This window comes from Somniosus microcephalus, chromosome 17 (genome assembly GCF_052327205.1).
Source record: "Somniosus microcephalus isolate GS21.2 chromosome 17, FLI_Smic_1.0, whole genome shotgun sequence".
In the NCBI taxonomy this organism is placed as follows: domain Eukaryota; kingdom Metazoa; phylum Chordata; class Chondrichthyes; order Squaliformes; family Somniosidae; genus Somniosus; species Somniosus microcephalus.
In genome coordinates, this window is record NC_141003.1 from 54,549,953 (window position 1) to 54,569,182 (window position 19,230).

General features: G+C 45.0%; 1 pseudogene; it reads left to right on the plus strand.

Moving 5' to 3' along the window:
* Positions 1-19,230, plus strand: part of LOC147105725 (cadherin-related family member 3-like) — an 86,681-nt pseudogene that overhangs the window by 48,318 nt on the left and 19,133 nt on the right.

Here is a 19,230-nt window from a genome sequence, read left to right on the forward strand (position 1 = left end):
GTAAACTAGAGAACAAACAATGGCATGCAGGAGAAACAATCAACAGGTCTTTTCTTAATGCTGGCTTCACGAGGTCTGAACTGGGAACCTCCCAGTCTGACGTCACGACGTCATCACGTTTCCCGCCGTTTGGGACGTCACGTGACCAACGTGATGACGTCATTGCGCTGGTTCTGGGACTTACCCAGAACGGGCTATTTACATACAGTAAACAAACCTAGGTGCTGTAGTATACAGGAGTCCCTTGGTGGCTTTGCCACAACATCCTCATTAGTTCGGTCAATTATGACAGCAAGTACTTGAACCACATAGACTCGGGAGGTCTATGCTGAGTTAGCCAAAATGGTAGGAGGGGCATTGCATTTGACCAGAGTATCCTGGGTGCTGCAGTAGGAAAGTGAACAGAGTTCCCACTCTTGATTACTAAGCAGTGACAACTATTGGAAATGTGCATGTTTGTGGACATCGGGCGAGGAAAGGATCAGGCTCATCTGTGATTCCCTTTGTAGTCAAAAAAACTTCCATTGCCCACTGTCTGGGCTCGGGCACAAAGCAAAGTTATTTGAGAGAGGCACAGGATAGAGGTCACAGTCCATTGAAACACAGGAGCGATTCTGCGGAGAGTGGCGCTCGCAAGGAGCACATCTGTTGACATGCGTCCTGTCCTTTTGTCTCCATATAAATTGGATGCCTGTGTTTGTCCGCACTGTGATACCTACTCGTGCTACTTCTCACTGGGAACAGGGAGCACTGGACTGTGTTATCATCTTTCATGTCCCAACAAGAAGTCAATGCCTTTCTTGAGGAAGACGGGAGATAATTGGTGGGAAAAGATGGAAGGAAAAAATGACATGGCTGGGGTATATTTCAGGGAGAGAATAAGGTCACTGCAAATATGTGCACCAATACAAAATGGGTGATTGTTGACCAGGAATTTGGGCAGGGATACATTTTTGTCATTTGTAAATTGCATTCGTACAGAATATGCAAGTGCACAACTTTTGAGTCAATCTGATGCTAATTGCATTTAAATGAGGATGGGAACTAAATCTCAATTTTTGTGATGGGACCTCACTGTGCACATAGGCTGCCCATAAGTAATGGCTACAAAGGTCAGAAACATTTGAGCATGGTTGAGAAAGTGTCTTCTTTAAGGAAAGACGAGTGTTTTTGGTTGCTAATTGCTAGAAAGGGTTTTGCGATTAGTGTCCCTCTGTGCTTGAGTTTTTTGGAGCTGGAAGAAGACGATGAAAGGAGGAAGGTGCATTTACACCACAGTGGACTGTGTGCACCCATGCAGTTGTGTGTCTTTACTTGGGAATGTCAGTTTTCGGGCTGAGGTTCACTAAGGAGGAGGCAATGACAGAGTTGTGGATCGACTGTGTGTCTGTTATACTCCAGACATCATACTTTAAAGAGTCACACTTTGTTACAGATTCAAAACAAGCTTAACAAAACAGAGATAAAGCCAGCCATTTCATGCTGGATTCTTATGGCCGGGAACTAGAAATTTACGAATTACTGCAATTGTCCTCCGATTTTCTTAGGACTTAACAACCAGCTACAATTACCTGTATTTGCCTTCCCCACATGTGGTATTTGAGCAGTGATCCTGAAGGAGCAGGTCAGATTAAACACAGCTCTGTTTTAGCAGCTGAATATCACCACTGTGCTCCAGGTTCCAACCTACCTATGGGCAATCAGTAAAACGTGGCTGCGGATTGAGTTCATGTGAAAAGGAGCTTTTTATAGTGAAGAAGAATTGACCAATATGTGTACATAATGAACTTCTTGTGAGGAATGTTTTTTCATTCAGATTCTGGTGACATAAAGTTGGTGAAGCTTTTGGATTACAACAATCCTGATTTGCGGAAGGTTTGCCTGTTACCCATATTGGCAGCTGACAAAGGTCTCAATCACACATCCACCTACACCCTGACAGTCTCTGTAGATAATGCGGATGGAGCACCAATCTGGGATCCTGCATTTACACAGGGAGCAGGTGAGCCATGTCCTATATTGTGCTTTTTTGACCCTCTATACATTCTAACAAAATCGGGATTGAGTGCCCACTGAATTTATCATGAAGGTGTTTCAAAAATCAGCCCACCTTTGGAAACAATAACTAAAGATGATATCAAAAGATTTTTTTTTCCTTTTTCTTCTCTCTCCTCTTCCTCTCCTGGAGTCATTAACTCCACACCGGGGTTAGGCCCCAGAGGTGCCCACTGTCCCCTCATACCTTGCCCAAGTGACCATTCTTCATGTTTCAGCCTCGGTTGACTATCTCTCAGGTTTCAGGTAGAATCACTGTCGGGTCAGATCCTGTCCTCACCTAACAGCTACACACAACAAGAAGTTGCATTTATATAGCGCTTTAATGAAGTAAAAGTGCCTCAAGGCGCTTCCCAGGAGCATTATCAGATAAAAGATTTGACACCCAAGTACAGCGGACATTGTTGAACAGCAATCAGGATTAACAACTTTGGTTGATTGTCAACTTCCTCTGCCAGGGGACACTGATGCCAGTTGTGTTGTCCCAATTGGTGCCTCAGCAGAGACCAGCTAACTGCGGTTAGAGTACGGACCAAACTTTGGACCCACCTGCTCTATATGGATCAGCACTTCACTGCCTTAACCAAGTGAGCTATCATGAAAGTTCAGAACAATTGTATATTTATATTTCCAGATAACTTCCACTGAATGTTATTCAGGGATAAATGGGTCATTTTCTGGTTGGCAACCAGTAACTAGTGGGGTGCCACAGGGCTCAGTGCTGGGGCCTCAACTATTTACAATCTATATTAATGACTTGGATGAAGGGACCGAGTGTACTGTAGTCAAATTTGCTGATGATACAAAGATAGGTGGGTTAGCAAGTTGTGAGGCGGACACAAAGGGCAGGATTTTCATTCAGGAGCCGGGTTGGAGGCGGGACTACATCTTTCGGGGTTGTAGTCCCGCCTCCATCAAGATGCGGCCAATCCACGCGATTTTAACTTGATTGACCTTGTTGAGCCTGCCCAGCGGGCTCAGCAGGCCAATTAAGGGCCACCCGGCAACAGGCGACGTCACAGACTGAAATTTCATCTGTCAAGAGTTTTTGACAGATGAAATATCAGCGTTTCACAGCTGTTTGAAGTTGTCAAACACTGACAGTCTTACTTCTAACATGAGTCCTTCTCCACAGACTCAGTTAGAAATCTCTCCTGCACAGAAAGCTGCAGGCTGTCACTTTTGACAGTTCGCAGCCATTTTGCTTTCTGTGCCGGTGAGATGAGGGACTCCCGAGACCTAAAGGAAGGAAGGCTGAAAAGGTAAGAAAAGGTATGTAAAACTTATTTAATCACTTTAGGCACACCAAGCACACTTACCTTTGCACTCATGCACACATCACTCACCTGAACACCGACATCTTGATCCCTCCAAGTCCTTCAACCCGATGGCCCGACTCCTCTAACTTGGCGTGGTTTGGAGCCGTCGGGAATCCCACACTTTCACCTTAAAAATAGCGATTAGGCTAAAAACTTCCTGTTAACTACCTGTTAACAGGCAGTTAATTGGCACTAATCCCTTCCCGCCTCGGGTAGGCGGGTCCCAGTGCGGGGCAGGTACCCGCCTCCTTTGAATCTGGCATGGAGGCGGGTTTGGGTGCGGGATGGGGTCGGGACCCCTGATTTCAAGATTTTAACCCCCCGCACGCCTCCAATCCCGACTCCACGGCCCAATGAAAATCCTGCCCAAAGAGTCTGCAAAGGGATATAGATAGACTAAGTGAGTGGGCAGTAAGGTGGCAGATGGAGTATAATGTGGGAAAATGTGAGGTTATCCACTTTGGAAGGAAGAATGAAAAAGCAAATTATTATTTAAATGGAGAGAGACTACAGAATGCTGTGGTACAAAGGGATCTGGGGGTCCTAGTACATGAAACACAAAATGTCAGCATGCAGGTACAGCAAGTAATTAGGAAGGCTAATGGAATGTTGGCTTTTATTGCAATGGGTATGAAATATAAAAGTAGGGAAGTTTTGATGCAACTTTACAGGGTGCTGGTGAGATCGCACCTGGAGTACGGCGTACAGTTTTGGTCTCCATATTTAAGGAAGGATATACTTGCATTGGAGAAGGTTCACTTGGTTGATTCCTGGGATGAAGTGGTTGACGTATGATGAAAGGTTGAGCAGGTTGGACCTATACTTATTGGAGTTTAGAAGAATGAGAGGTGATCTTATTGAAACATAAAATATTCTGAGGGGGATTGACAGGGTGGATGCTGAGAGGATGTTTCCCCTAGTGGGGGTACCTAGAACTAGGGGGCATAGTTTCAGAATAAGAGGTCGCCCATTTAAGAAGGAGATGAGGAGGAATTTCTTCTCTCAGAGGGTCGTGAATCTTTGGAGTTCTCTACCCCAGAGAGCTGTGGAGGCGGAGTCATTGAATATATTCAAGGCAGAGATTGACATACAGTTGAACTACAAGGGAGTCAAGGGGTATGGGGAGAGAGCGGGAAAGTGGTGTTAAGGCCAAGACTGGATCAGCCATGATCTTATTGAATGGCAGAGCAGGCTCGAGGGGCCGATTGACCTACTCCTGCTCCTGTTTCTTATGTTCTTATTTGCTTTGTTCAAAATAAAGTAATTACCAATAATAGATCATGATAGTGCTGATAACCACTAACATGCTGGGACTTATTCTTGACCAGTTGTTTTTCTAACTATAATTAATTTCCCATGCTACATCTGGTGTTTCAATATCAAGTATCTGGTGATGAAATAGTGGACAGTACGTACACGGAAACTTGGAACTGTTTCGTGACATTTTTTCATGCCAAATGTCACATAAGTTATAGGTTAGTAAACAATCATGTGCGGTGTGAAAAAGTCAACATTGTTTTATTCCCTCTGGAAAAATGATGATAAATTTGAATATAATAACTGTAATGATAAAGGGAGTCCACCCGTGTTATGAGAATTTAGATCTCAATCGAACTATTGAGAATGGCTCTGTTGTAGAAATTAATGGGATGTGCTCTCTATCCTATCCATAGTCTGAACCAATCATTTTCAAGAGTAAAGGTTGTGATGAAATTACAGCCAGCACCACAAATGAGATATAAATGAGTCATTAGGCTGTATTTGTTTACACTGCATGCTTAAAAATGATTCCGCGAAGTTATTAGATAAAGAGGTTTGGAAACAAGTTTAATGATGCACATTAATCCTTTGTAATTTGGTTCCAGTCTAGCTGGACGCAGTGTTTATTTTAATTAATTCACAGGCTGTGGGCGTCGCTGGCAAGGCCAGCATTTATTACCCATCCCTAATCACCCTTGAGAAGGTGGTGGTGAGCCGCCTTCTTGAACCACTGCAGTCCGTATGGTGAAATTACTCCCACAGTGCTGTTAAGGAGGGAGTTCCAGGATTTTGACCCAATGACAATGAAGGAATGGCGATATATTTCTGAGTGAGGATAGTGTGTGACTTGGAGGGGAACTTGGAGGTGGTGGCATTCCCATGCGCCTGCTGCCCTTGTCCTTCTAGGTGGTAGAGGTTGTGGGTTTGGGAGGTGCTGCCGAAGAAACCTTGGTGAGTTGCTGCAGTGCATCTTGTAGATGGTACACCCTGCAGCCACGGTGCACCGGTGGTAGAGGGAGTGAATGTTTAAGGTGGTGGATGGGGTGCCAATCAAGCGGTTTGCTTTGTCCTGGATGGTGTCGAGCTTCTTGAGTGTTGTTGGAGCTGTACTCATCCAGGCAAGTGGAGGGTATTCCATCACACTCCTGACTTGTGCCTAGTAGATGGTGGAAACGCTTTGGGAGTCAGGAGGTGAGTCACTTGCCACAGAATACCCAGTCCCTGACCTGCTCTTGTAGCCACTGCATTTATGTGGCTGGTCCAGTTAAGTATCTGGTCAATGGTGTCCCCCAAGATGTTGATGGTGGGGGCTTCGACAATGGTAATGCCATTGAATGTCAAGGGGAAGTGGTTAGACTCTCGCTTGTTGGAGATAGTCATTGCCTGGCACTTGTGTGGCATGAATGTTACTTGCCACTTATCAGCCCAGGCCTGAACGTTGTCCAGGTCTTGCTGCATGCGGGCATAGACTGCTTCATTATCTGAGGAATTGCGAATGGAACTGAACACTGTGCAGCCATCGGCGAACATCCCCATTTCTGACCTTATGATGGAGGGAAATCATTGATGAAACAACTGAAGATGGTTGGGCCTAGGACACTGCCCTAAGAAACTCCTGCAGTGATGTCCTGGGGTTGAAATGATTGGCCTCCAACAACCATAACCATCTTCCTTTGTTCTAGGTATGACTCCAGCCAGTGGAGAGTTTTCCCCTGATTCCCATTGACTTCAGTTTTACTAGGGCTCCTTGATGCCACACTTGGTCAAATGCTGCCTTGATGTCAAGGGTAGTACTCTCACCTCACCTCTGGAATCCAGCTCCTTTGTCCATGTTTGGACCATGGCTGTAATGAGGCCGGGAGCCGAGTGGTCTTGGCGGAACCCAAACTGGGCATCAGTGAGCAGGTTATTGGTGAGTAAGTGCCACTTGGTAGCACTGTCGATGAAACCTTCCATCACTTTGCTGATGATTGAGAGTAGACTGATGGGGCAGTAATTGGCCAGGTTGGATTTGTCCTGCTTTTTGTGGAAGGACATAGCTGGGCAATTTTCCACATTGTTGGATAGATGCCAGTGTTGTAGCTGTACTGGAACAGCTTGGCTAGAGGTGCAGCTAGTTCTGGAGCACAAGTCTTCAGCACGATAGCCGGGATGTTGTTGGGGCCCATAGCCTTTGCTGTATCCAGTGCGCTCAGCCATTTCTTGATATCTCGTGGAGTGAATCGAATTGGCTGAAGACTGGCTTCTGTGATGGTGGGGACCTCAGGAGCAATGTTCCCGGTAAGCTGCACATCCACGCAGTCGCGCAGCTCTCTGCTGCTCCCTCGCAGCCTTGCCAGCTTTTAAATAGGAAAAACCGCACAGGCGCGGTATTTTGAATGGGCTGCGCACCTCAAAAAAATTACAGGGAACATTGCTCAGGAGTAGGCCAAGATGGATCATCCACTCGGCACTTCTGCCTGAAGGTGGTTGCAAACACTGCAGCCTTGTGTGACTGACATTTAGGGGGAGAAATTAGATACCTTTCTGCCTCCCGTTAACGCCTCCAGGGGGCGATAACGGGGCGCTAAACACTTACCGCCCTGGCGCGGCGAGAATATCGCCTCCCGCTATATTCGGCGGGAGGTTTGGGGCAGCGGTATGGCATTGCGCCCCGATTTCCTTCGCTCAGAAATCGTGACATCATCGCTGTGCGCATTGCCCCGGTTGCGCCCAGACCCAAACTTCGGTTCTACCCCTGCAGCATCGCCGGGCGATGACACCAGCAGCTGCAGGAGGCGCTGATCGGGAGGCCGGCGCTTCAGGGGCAAAAGTTAAAGGGGAGGTTGCCGAGGTAAGTGCCTAAATTCCTCAAATAGTTTTGCTCATTTTTTCTTCCTTCACCCGGGCTGAGATCGATCAGCCCGGCACTCTGCTGGAGTGCTTGAGGCTGATCGAGCCGAATCGCAGCCGCCGTCGGGGACCAGCTAACAGGAAGGAAGTGGAGCGCTTGATTTATCTTTTGAACATTTTCCTCAAGTAGGTTTTCAAAGAAGAAGCAGTAAGTGTAGTGAAAATGTGATTGATGATCGGGTAGAATTTACTAATTCACGCTCTGGTGCAGAGTTTAATTGAGCATGAACTGAGAATTCAGGCTCTGAGGTCAGTGGGCACCACAAGATTTTCCATTCATTAGAAACTAATGAAAATCCCTGGCCTTTATACCCAAAATCACATACTCCCGTTGTGTAAAGCACTGTGCCAGGAGCACAAATTCATCAGATCTAAGAAAATCGACACAGAACAGGAAAATATTTAACATAAATGACGTAATTGTGGTATCAATAATTTTCCAACTTCACTCTCCCAGTGAGGAGCCTTAGCCGCTGAGGGTTTCCATGGTTCTAAATAGTCGGAAAAAACAACACCCACCTAAATCTCTGATATACTGCCTCAGAGAGTGAACTTACCTCTCTCAGGAGCATATAATCAAAAAAAAAGCCAGTGAGTTAGCAACAGAGAATCCAACACATTTTTTTCCAAATGTTTAATTCCTAACTATTCCCGTACAGAAAATGCTGAAAGTTGCAAACTAAATTACAATAGTCTTTAGGGGGTAATTTACCTGTCGATAAAAGATAAACTGAGCTTTTAGTTTTGGCACATCTCAATTTGTGTCGAGCAGTGACTGACAGTACGTGCCGGTATCCTTCCCTCTTGCCACGAATATGATCAAAAACTCAGTGCAATTAAGATGAGCAAACGTACCTAACGCTTGCACTGAGATTTTCCCTCAACCTAGGTACTAAGAAAAATATACCTTTAAAAACCAGTTCTATTTAACTATTCATGTAATTATATAAACTGATATTCTGATAAATTCATGATAGTTATCATAATATATTTTAAAATGTGGTTACATTTTATGCAGAAATTATTAATCATTTTGCAAATGTTACACTTTGCAGGTCTTGATAAAGTCTGGCCTGCATCAGTATTGGGTATAAATATTGTGCTAAAATATAGGAAATGACAATGTCTTCTGTAAATCTTAATTCTGGTGTTACAGTTGCTGTGTATTCACATTAGTGGTATCTTGGTGCCGTTAACTGTAACTTCTATACATTTTGAACAGGTGCCTCAACAACTATTCCAGAAGACTTCCCACCTCTGAGACAGTCTACAGGATTATTGCAAAAGATCCCGACCCTAATGGAGCTATTAAAGTAAGAAAAAAAATCAAATTCTTCACCCAATTTATACAGTTGAGCTCGTAAGTTCAGTTGAGATAATCCTATTGAGTTCAAAAACAAAAGGAATTGTAGTTGAAATGAGTTTACTCGAATATAGTCATGACTTTGCTAGAATACATTCCACAAGCATATCCCTGAGCTTCTGGTCGTATGCCACTTTAATTCTCCATCCCACCCACTCGACCTAGGCCTCGTATACTGTTCCAATGAAGCTCAACCCATCTTGAGGAACAGAATCTCATCTTCCTTCTAAGCACTTTACAACCTTCCAATCTTAACATTGAGTTTAACAACTTTGGATATTAAGCACTGCTCCCAATTTCTCTTGGACATTCTGTAAACATTTGCACCTCCTCTAGACTCATCTTTTGTTTCCATGTTTGTCCCATTATCACCTCCTTTGGACCGATGATGAAGGGTCATCAACCTGAAACGTTAACTCTGTTTCTCTCTCCACAGACACTGCCTGACCTGCTGAGTATTTCCAGCATTTTCAGTTTTTATATCACCCCTTTTTGCCTTGCATCAGCATCCCTTTTGTCATTTAATCACTCCTGCCCTCTACCCTATCACAGACCTTTTTATTTTGTTCTTTTCCGACCCCCTTTTCCCAGGCTCTGTATTTGCTTAAAAGCTGTTTATATCTAGCATCAGTTCTGTTGAAACGTCATCGACCTGAAATGTGAACTCTGTTTCCCTCCCCACAGATGCTCCTGCTGTGTTTCCAGCATTTTCTGTTTTTATTGCTAAAACATATTCTGGTGACCAGTTGGATTTAGAAATAATACAGCCTATTTTTGATTTAAAGTACTCAATTTAACTGGAAGGTTATGCAAGCATTACTTCATAATGCCAATGCCCCACTGGACCTATTCTCCATTTCCATGTAACTGGGTGTTTCAAGATTAGGCCAGTTATAATGAATGATTGGTATCAGGGTATTGGTATTGGAGCTATGTAAATGTGAGTTCATTGCATTTTTAATAACATTGGCACACAGTTTTCTCTCAATCTTGGATTGCAGCTGATTGTGGGACTTAGACAATTTGGTCATAAACTTGATATCAGAGCAGTTAAATCCTGTGAAATCTTAAGGGGCGATTTTAACTCTCCCTGCTCAGTGGTAACGGGGCGGTATCAGAGTTAAAATTGCATTTGTAGACTTTCTGCCCCATTCCCGCTTGATTCCCACCTGCCACCATTTTAATTGTGCAGCATCTGAGTGGCCTGTTGGAAGCAGACAGGAGCCTCATGAATTCATGAGGCTCCTATGATGTCATTAAGACCCCGATGCGATTTTAGTGTGCAAAATTAGAATTCCCACTCAGCACTGAACCCGCTGAGTAAAATCTAGTGGGATTGGTTTCCAAGAGGCGATTGGAAGCAGTATTTAAAGGGGCATTCATTTGTAGATGATATTGTGATTTTGGATTTCCACAGGAGAGTTTGTCTTGGAGATTGCCTTTTTCTACATTTATTCCGCTTACACACACTCAATAATCACACAGTGCACTCTGTTGTCTGACTTCTTTCCCCAACTCCAACTCCAGCGTGTCCAGCTTGATGGCCCATGCTCCTCCAGTAGATGTCTTCTCCGGTGATTTTCTCTCCATTTCTATTTGCCCCACTTCTGAGAAAGCTTCACAACCACTTCCCCCCTCCGGAATGAATTTGATAGCCCTGGCCAACCTTGGGCATTTCACCAGCACCCTGCATGTAATCATGTAACAGCAGCTTCCCTGTGTGCTATGTTTGTTGACAGCCCCTTGCCCCCCCCCCCCCCAGTAAAACATTTGCTGTTCCACTGGCCCCTCCACAGTGAACTCATTTTTTATGCTGCCAAATCTGAGACTGGCAGAGGGAAGGGCAGCCCCCATCTCTCCGCTTCTCCCTCATCTCACTCTCCCCTACTTATTCTCCATTCCCCTCCTTTCTCTTTCTCTCCTTGCCCCCTCTGCCTTGGTCCAGTTATTCCCCCCCCCCCCACACACACACACACCACCCTAGCCTTTAACCCTGCTTGAGCTTGGTCTTGGTTTTACCTGTGAAATGGCACAGGAGATTGACATGTGCGCGTGTGTGTGTATGAATTTGCTACATTTTCTTTTAAAAACATATAAGAATGCAATAGAAATGTGGGTAAAGAACAGCTTTGCAAACCCAATCTTGTGTTACCACACATTGGTTTTACATTTGGAACCTATTAAGTAACATTTGAGTTCATTAACAGTCACTTTGTTTGTTATAACAAGTGGTCAAAATGAAGCTGCAAAGTACTTTAGATTGGACGCTAATAGTGGAGTCATCTCCAGGACCAATGAGCCACTTGACTATGACAATGGCATCCAAGGTGTATACAGATATTACAGTAGATGGGTTTGAAACTTAGCGGCATGATCTAAAACAGGTCTGTTCTCAGAGTAATCAACGTGTGAATTTTCTTCACGACAGCAATTATAATAATTCCTGTCACTGAAGTGGGAAAGGTTCCTCCAAAATCCTGCACAGGTACCATCACCATTAATATCCAGAACATCAATGATGAATCCCCAATTTATATTTGAGTAACATTTAGCATTTAGAAGACCACAGCATATTTATTTAGTTAAATTTTCATGTGGTGGTGATTTCTTCTTCTTCTTCTTAGGCAGTCCCTCGGAACCGAGGATGACTTGCTTCCACACTAAAAATGAGTTCTCAGGTGATCGATGAGTCCAATGCGGGACCTACAGTCATTGTCACAGGTGGGGCAGACGGTGGTTGAAGGGGCAGGTGGGCGGGGTGCTTGGGTTGACGTGCACTCCTTCCGCTGTTTGCGCTTGGCTTCCACTTGCTCCCGGCGAAGAGACTCGAGGTGTTCGGCGCCTTCCCGGATGCTTCTCCTCCACTTTGTGCAGTCTTGGGCCAGGGATTCCCAGGTGTCGGTGGGGATGATGCACTTTTTCAAGGAGGCTTTGAGGGTGTCCTTGAAGCATTTCCTCTGCCCACCTGGGGCTCTCTTGCCGTGTCAGAGCTCCGAGTAGAGCGCTTGTTTTGGGAGTCTCGTATCGGGAATGCGGACAATGTGACCCATCCATTGGAGCTGATCGAGCGTGGTCAAAGCTTCGATGCTGGGGATGTTGGCCTGAGCGAGAACACTGACGTTGGTGCGCCTATCCTGCCAATGGATTTGCAGGATCTTGCGGAGACAGCGTTGGTAGTACCTCTCCAGTGCTTTGGTGGTGGTGATTTCAAAGGGATGAACAAACCAGTCTCAGTTTGTATGTTTGGTTTTGCACAATCAGCAAAACATACTTAATCCAGAGACAAAACTGAACTATTTAAGTAACTGTTTCCTGCTGATTACATAGAATCTACAGCACAGAAGCCGGCCATTCGGCTCAACTGGTCTATTCTGGTGTTCATACTCCTCACAGGCCTCCTCTCATTCTAATGGCCTCTCCCCACCCTGCCACTGTATCCCTCTATTCACTTTTCCCTCGTGTATGCATCAAGACTCCTTTTAAATGTGTCAATGCAATCCCCTTCAACCACTCCTTGTGGCAGCAAGTTCCCCACGCCCAATATTTGATCTGTTAGTAGCTATCTTATATCTATGCCCTCTTATTCTGGACTCACCCACAATTGGAAACAGCTTCTCCACATCCACTCTCGGTGGTTTAAATTTCATATTTTTAACTTGAATAGCAAATTTTCATTTAAACTGCTGCAGTTGGATCTTATTACAGCTTTGTATTTAATACTTTTATTGTCTTTTTTCAGTAGTAGCTTCACTGTACTCAGTAGAACACCACAAACCTCAATAATGAACAACATGTTTATAACAGGATTTAGCTGTACCACTTTGTAGTGCTGAATCACAATATGCCAGGCCTCCGTGTAGCCTTCATGATAGTATTTGTCCCAGTTGGTTTTTCCCTCCTGGTTTTTTAAAAATTCATTCTCACGATATGGGAATTGCTGGCAAGGCCCGCATTTACTGCCCATCCCTAATTGCCCTTGAGGAGATAGTGGTGAGCTGCCTTCTTGAACCGCTGCAGCCCATGTGGTGAAGGTATTTCCACAGTGCTCTTCGGTAGGAAGTTCCAGGATTTTGACCCAGCAACGATAAAGGGAAACCGATATATGTCCAATTTGAAACAGTGTGTGACTTGGAGGGGAACTTGGAGATGATGGTGTTCCCATGCATCTGCTGACCTTGTCCTTCTAAGTGGTGGAGGTTGTGGGTTTGGGAGATGCTGTCAAAGAAGCCTTGGTGAGTTGCTGCAGTGCATCCTGCAGCCATGGTGTGCCAGTGATGGACGGAGTGAATGTTTCAGCTAGTAGTTGGGCTGCCGATCAAGCTGCTTTGTCCTTGATGGTGTCGAGCTTCTTGAGTGTTGTTGCAGCTGCACCCATCCAGGCAAGTGGAGAGTATTCCATCACACTCCTTACTTGTGCTTTGTAGGTGGTGGAGAGGCTTTGGGGCGTCAGGAGGTGAGACACTCGCCGCAGAATGCCCATGCTGTCATATATTTGTCTGAGTTTCCTGAAATGTTTACATAGAATGTATGGAATGGCAAATGGCTATTTGGACCATTCATGTAGCTATGATGGCCATGTGAAAGCTTATTTCGGACTACATTAGTTTCTGGAACACCATTTGGTGCCTGCTTACGTGCGAGCAGTATGAATACAAAAAATAAATAGTCGGAAGAGCAGTGTCTTTGAGATGCTGACTTTAAGGCAGATGGCCTGTTTGGAAATAATGAACTGTCTGGAAGATTCTTCAGTTTCTTAGCTCCATCACATGGAAACACAATAACCAGAAAAACCTCCAAATGCTGGAAATAAGAAATAAGAACCAAACATGGTGGAAAGACACAGCAGGTCCACAAGCACCTAACGAGATAAGACAGGTCTTGGAGACCTTCAGCAGAACATTAATCTGTCTTTTCTCTTTCAGATTCTGACAGATCTGCTATGTACATGCAACGTTTTCTGTTGTTGTTACACAAGAGTACAATGGTGTGTAACTTCGGACAGGCAGTTTGACTGAAGAACATGATGCATGAGGGAATACATCACCCTCTCAGCATGTTAATAACCATGGCCAGTTATGCCCAAGTGCCAATTATTCAAGACTGAAAAGAGCGAGACAGTAAAGATAGTGGTTCAGATAGTAGCACCATGAAGTAATGTTCTGTTGAAAAGAATCAGGGAAATAGGGCATATTGGAAGCCTTGAGCTGCAGTCTGATCTTCTAGATTGATTGGTGATCTTCAATTCTGTGAAACAGTATAGCTAGCCATCTATTTCTGCTTAATCATATACCTGTATCCATTCTCAAAAGCATAATTGTCAGGACACTTATGCTAGTAATTAAATGATCAAATATACTTTATGAGGACTTGATAGTTGACAATTTATTGAACTATTTTGTTTGTTTTACTAAGAAAGGCAGCTGATATTATAAATGTACCTGATAACTAGGCTGCGGGGGCAACTATAGCAAAGTTCACAGCATCTGACCGTGATGTGGATGACAAAGTTTTTTATGAGTTTGTCAGCAACCACAAAGGTTTCACCATTGATGAAGGTGAGTTTTACATTTTCTATTTTTAGATGTGTGATTTGGATAACTGCCATTATTTTGTTATTTTTTTTTTAAGTTTCAGTTTTTTTACAATGATTGAATGTTACAACGCTGGTGTTTTTCTCCACGAGGCCCCGAGCGTAATTCCACTCTCCTGTGACCACACCATATTTTTTCAAACAACCGTCTAATGTCCCTTTCAAAAGAATTCATGGAATCTACTTCAACAGCAGTTTGTGGCAGAGAATTCCACATTCTGAACATCTTGGTGGGGAGTTTCTACGGGGATCTCCTGCCAGAACTTCAGCAGAAGATTGGCAGAAACCCTGAAAAAATTGGTGTAAGCGGCCATTTTCAGTCGTTTACATAATTTCTTCATGGGTTCTGCCAGTCTTCCACCGAAGTTAGGACAGTCGATCTGGAGAACTAACATGGATATTCCAGGCGCCTTTTAGTAAATAATTTATTTTTCTAACCTCCCCTTTAGTTCTTTTTGTGATTATCTTGAACTTTTGCCCTTATGTTAACATCTCAATGCTAATGGAAACAATCTTTTACTATTTATTTTATCATAACTGTAAAGTCTGTGGGTTGTGCAGTAAATAAATACACAGACTTTTGAAGTACAAACAAACAGGTCTTTACTATTCAGAGGTCAGGGCGAATCTGCCCTAGTTATCCTGTAACATCACTTATATACTGGTGTGGTCACTGTCGGTATTACCGTATACAGAAGCCAATCAAATAGTGCCACACCTAAAGTAGTTCTCTTAAAGGTGAACGGTTACACTCAATCATTCCCTTAAAGGTAGGCGGGTACATACACTACAATCCTCCCTTTTTAGCTTATTACTTACAGGGTCCCCGTTAAACATACATATCTTCAACTTCACATAACAATTTACAGATATACTCTCGGTGGAGAACAAACAATTTACAGAGATAATTCCGGTGGAGTCAACGTCATATAAAACAGTTTACAGATATACTTTCGGTGGGAACAGTTCACAGGTTCAGTCTCTGCGGAAACAGTTCATAGATTCAGTCTCTGATCTTGACTCATTCCGAACAGCATCTCTTTGGTGTAGCCGGTTCACATGACTAGCGTGACTCCTCCATAGCCTTTTTCTTAACGTAACAGCTTGACCTTCCGTCCTGTTGAACCAGCAGTGCGGACTTTTACAACCAACTGGCTGTCTTGATAATTTTCGGGTTTTCAACTAATTTAGCTCCTTTCGTGGTGTCCCACCTGAGATGATAGTATTTTAGACAGTTATTATCTCCTGCTTCTTCTTTTTCTTTTCTGCCTTTTTGAAACTCTCGGAGCTCCTTTCTCTGCGACCATCTGTAGCGCCACCAACTCTCTATGTTCATTAGACCTTAAGTGCTTCATGCGGATTTCTGTACTTTGGGAGTTTTCATCACAAACTGGGCAGACCAGATCCTCGTAATATTCAGTGTCACTCAATAGGTCAGGATAGTATTCGGGGTCGTCCTGAGTTAGGCCAGTGAGGGGCCCTTCTACTTCCTTCTTATCCAACTGGACGTTAGCCGACGGTGGTTCCTTCTCTGACCATCTTTCTTGAAAAGACTTCTTCAAGCATTCATATTCATCCCGCTCTTCCTGGGATGTCTGCCATTCCTTCACGCCTGGCCTCATTTGTGAGTTCAATACCTTCCCTTCCATCAGGGATTCCGTTATCAGGCTATTTAATCCTTCTACTGAAGTAGCTGTTTCCGCATTCTTCTGTTCCCCTTGACGTAATTCAGCATGCTTTTGACATCCATGTGCAAGCTGTGTTGCCCCCTCAGCTCTCTCCGTGACTTTTGGAAGCTCCGAATTCTTTCCCTTTGAAACCTGAAACTCGTGTTCCCATTTTGGAGTCTTGTCCCTCAGCGTGTATAAGAGTTGGCTGGCCGTTAACTCTTCTACGGGGACACTGTGGATTAGCGCCTTCTCCATTTCATCCACCTTTCCCTCCAATGTTTTCACCTTCCTTTCCTCCGGTCCTTTGGTTTTAAGCGCTCGAAGAAATTGCGCCTTGGTGTTCTCTAACTCCTGATCAGGGGCCATTCCTACAGTCTCTGTGTTCCTTCCATTGGCCTTTCCTTCCACTGCCCGGATTCCTAGTTGAATATGTTCTTCAAGTTGTTGGACCTCTGCCATTGCCGCCTCATATTTGTCTTGGGTTTCCTTCAATAATTTAACGAATTCTTGGACATCTTGAATTTCACGTTCTGCTATGTCTTCCACCTCTAATTTTCCATCTATGGATGGAATCTTTACCGATGAGTCTGTCTTGGCCTGGAGCTCGTCAAACATTTCCTGCAGCCTTTGTAATTCTCGCTCATGTTCAAACTTTAGTTGTTCATATGCTTTCACTAAAACTAGCTTTTCGGAGGTTGCCGAGTTAACCCCTTCCAGGATTGTAGTCTGGGCCCGGTCATACTGTTCCTTCAACTTGTTACACTCTGCTTGCAACGAGTCATAGAGATGAACTGGGATAAAATCCTGGCTTCCTGAAGATTCCTCTTCCTTTAGGTCGTTCTGTAAATAGTCTAGTTCCTGAACAGTTTCAGGGAGATGTGATCGGTACTTGGCCACGATGGCTCTATGGTCGCTCTTTTCTCGAGCTAGCTGTCTCTGTTGTCTTTCCAGGTTCTCCCATTCAGTGTCCCAGAACTTTTCCATATTTTTCATCTCTTGTACGAGACGGTCACTCCACTGTTCTAATTGTTGTCGTACTTTGACATAAGTTTGAGTCCGAGCTCGGTGTTCTTCCGTCGTGGATGAATCCTTAGCTTGAACAGGCTCAGAATTCTCTGTCAACCTGGAGTTCTGCTCTGTAACTTTATTCTTCTTGGTGACATAAGTCTTTCTGCATGTCTTTGTTTCCTTCCCCATCGTCGGCAAGTCCCCTTTAGCCTTGTCATGCATATTTGAATTGGTCTTATCGTCATCCATCTCAGAATCTGAGCTGATAGCTTACACCGAATCCTCCTTCATTATGGCTTTTAGGTAGTGCCATTCCATGTCTATTTTCTTAATCCACTCCCATCCTAGAAGTGGTGGTCCTCCCTCAGGTAATACGTACAAATTCATTCTTGGGTGTTCTTTCCCTCTATCTCTCACCTTGACTCTTATTTTCCCCATGGGGTATACGTTATGCCCCGTGTATGTCTGTAATACAAACTTGGTATTTCTCAAAGGTATGTGAGAGAATAGCCGGTGGTAGTCCCTTCGGTTGATGACTGATAGAGCTGATCCAGTGTCCAGCTCCATTCGTACTTGGACTCCAGCTATTTTTAGTACGACCCAAATCGTTTGTAGATCAGTTTCTTTCCCCACATTGTGGATCTTCAGACTACCCAGCTCCTGGTTGTTTGGGTCTGAGTCTGAATTCTGTTCGTCTGAACTCTTTTCAGCCACCTTGTGTACCTTGTTGTACTTTTCTTGTGGTGGCTTCCGTTGATTGTTGGTCTTTTTCCCGGACCTGCATACCTTCGCGATGTGACCCAGTTTGCCACATTTCCGACACTCTTGGTTCTTAAACCAGCAGTGATTCTGGTCGTGCGTGGTCTTCCCACAACGGTAGCATTTTGTTGTGCTCGAAGTAATTTGGGCCACCCCGAGTGCCGCCGCCTTTAGCTGCATTTCGGCCGTTCCTTTCGCTGCGGCTTCGTGTGATGCAGCTATGAGGACAGCCCTGTCCAGTGTGAGGTCGTTTTCTTCCAGTAGTCGCTTCTGCGTTCCTTCTTTGGACAATCCGCATACGAACTTGTCCCGCAGTGCCTCTGTCAGATTCCCTCCGAACTGGCAGTATTTCGCTAGCCTACGCAGTTCGACCAAGTATTCCGCATTGCTTTCGTCTTTCCTCTGCGTTCTTGCGTAGAATTTGAATCGCTCAGCCAGCATCAACGGTGTGGGGTTCAAGTGGTCCTTCAGCACAGCCACAATTTCTTCGAAGGTCTGATCCGCTGGTTTAGCTGGTGCTATTAGATGCTTCAAGAGCCCATATGTTTTTGCCCCCATCGAGTTTAGCAATGTTATCGCCTTGTCGTCTTCCTCTATTTTGTTGGCTTCACAATAGATCTCTATGCGTTCCACGTACGTGGCCCAGTCTTCTATTTCAGAATTAAAATCGTTAATATTCCCTCGCTTAGGCATCTTTCTTTCTCTCTCTCTCTGCCCACTTCAATGGCAGTTAAGATGGCGGTTCTTTTCCCGCGAAAATGGCAGTTTCCCGCTCTTCCTTTCTCTCCCCGCCCACTTCAATGGCGGTTTCCCGCCTCTGTCGTCTTCTCCGCCTAATGGCGGCTTTCCGCGTTTCTCCCTGGTGTAAGGGGTACGCTTTCCCCACAGCGGACAGGTTCAGCCGCTGGGCTGGCTCTCGCACAGCTCCCCTTACTCGGCTCTGTCTTTTCCTCCCGCCCGCACGGCTCTACCGGCGCTGGGTACACCCCGTTAACGGAGGACAGTTCAGCCGCTGGACTGGCTCTCGCGCAGTCTCTCTCTCCCCGTGCTCGGCTCTGTCTCTCCCTCTCCCGCACGTTCGGTTCTACCGGCTCTGGGTACTCCATAGGTGGAGAACAGTTCAGCCGCTGGACTGGCTCTCGCGCAGTCTCTCTCCCCGTTCTCGGCTCCTGTTCGCTCTCCCACTCCCGCACGTTCGGTTTTGCCGGCTCTGAGTACCCCGTTGGTGGAGAACAGCTCAGCCGCTGGACTGGCTCCTCACAGTCTCTCACTCCGCACCTGGCTCTCACCCGCACAGTTCCCGTTCGCCTCCCC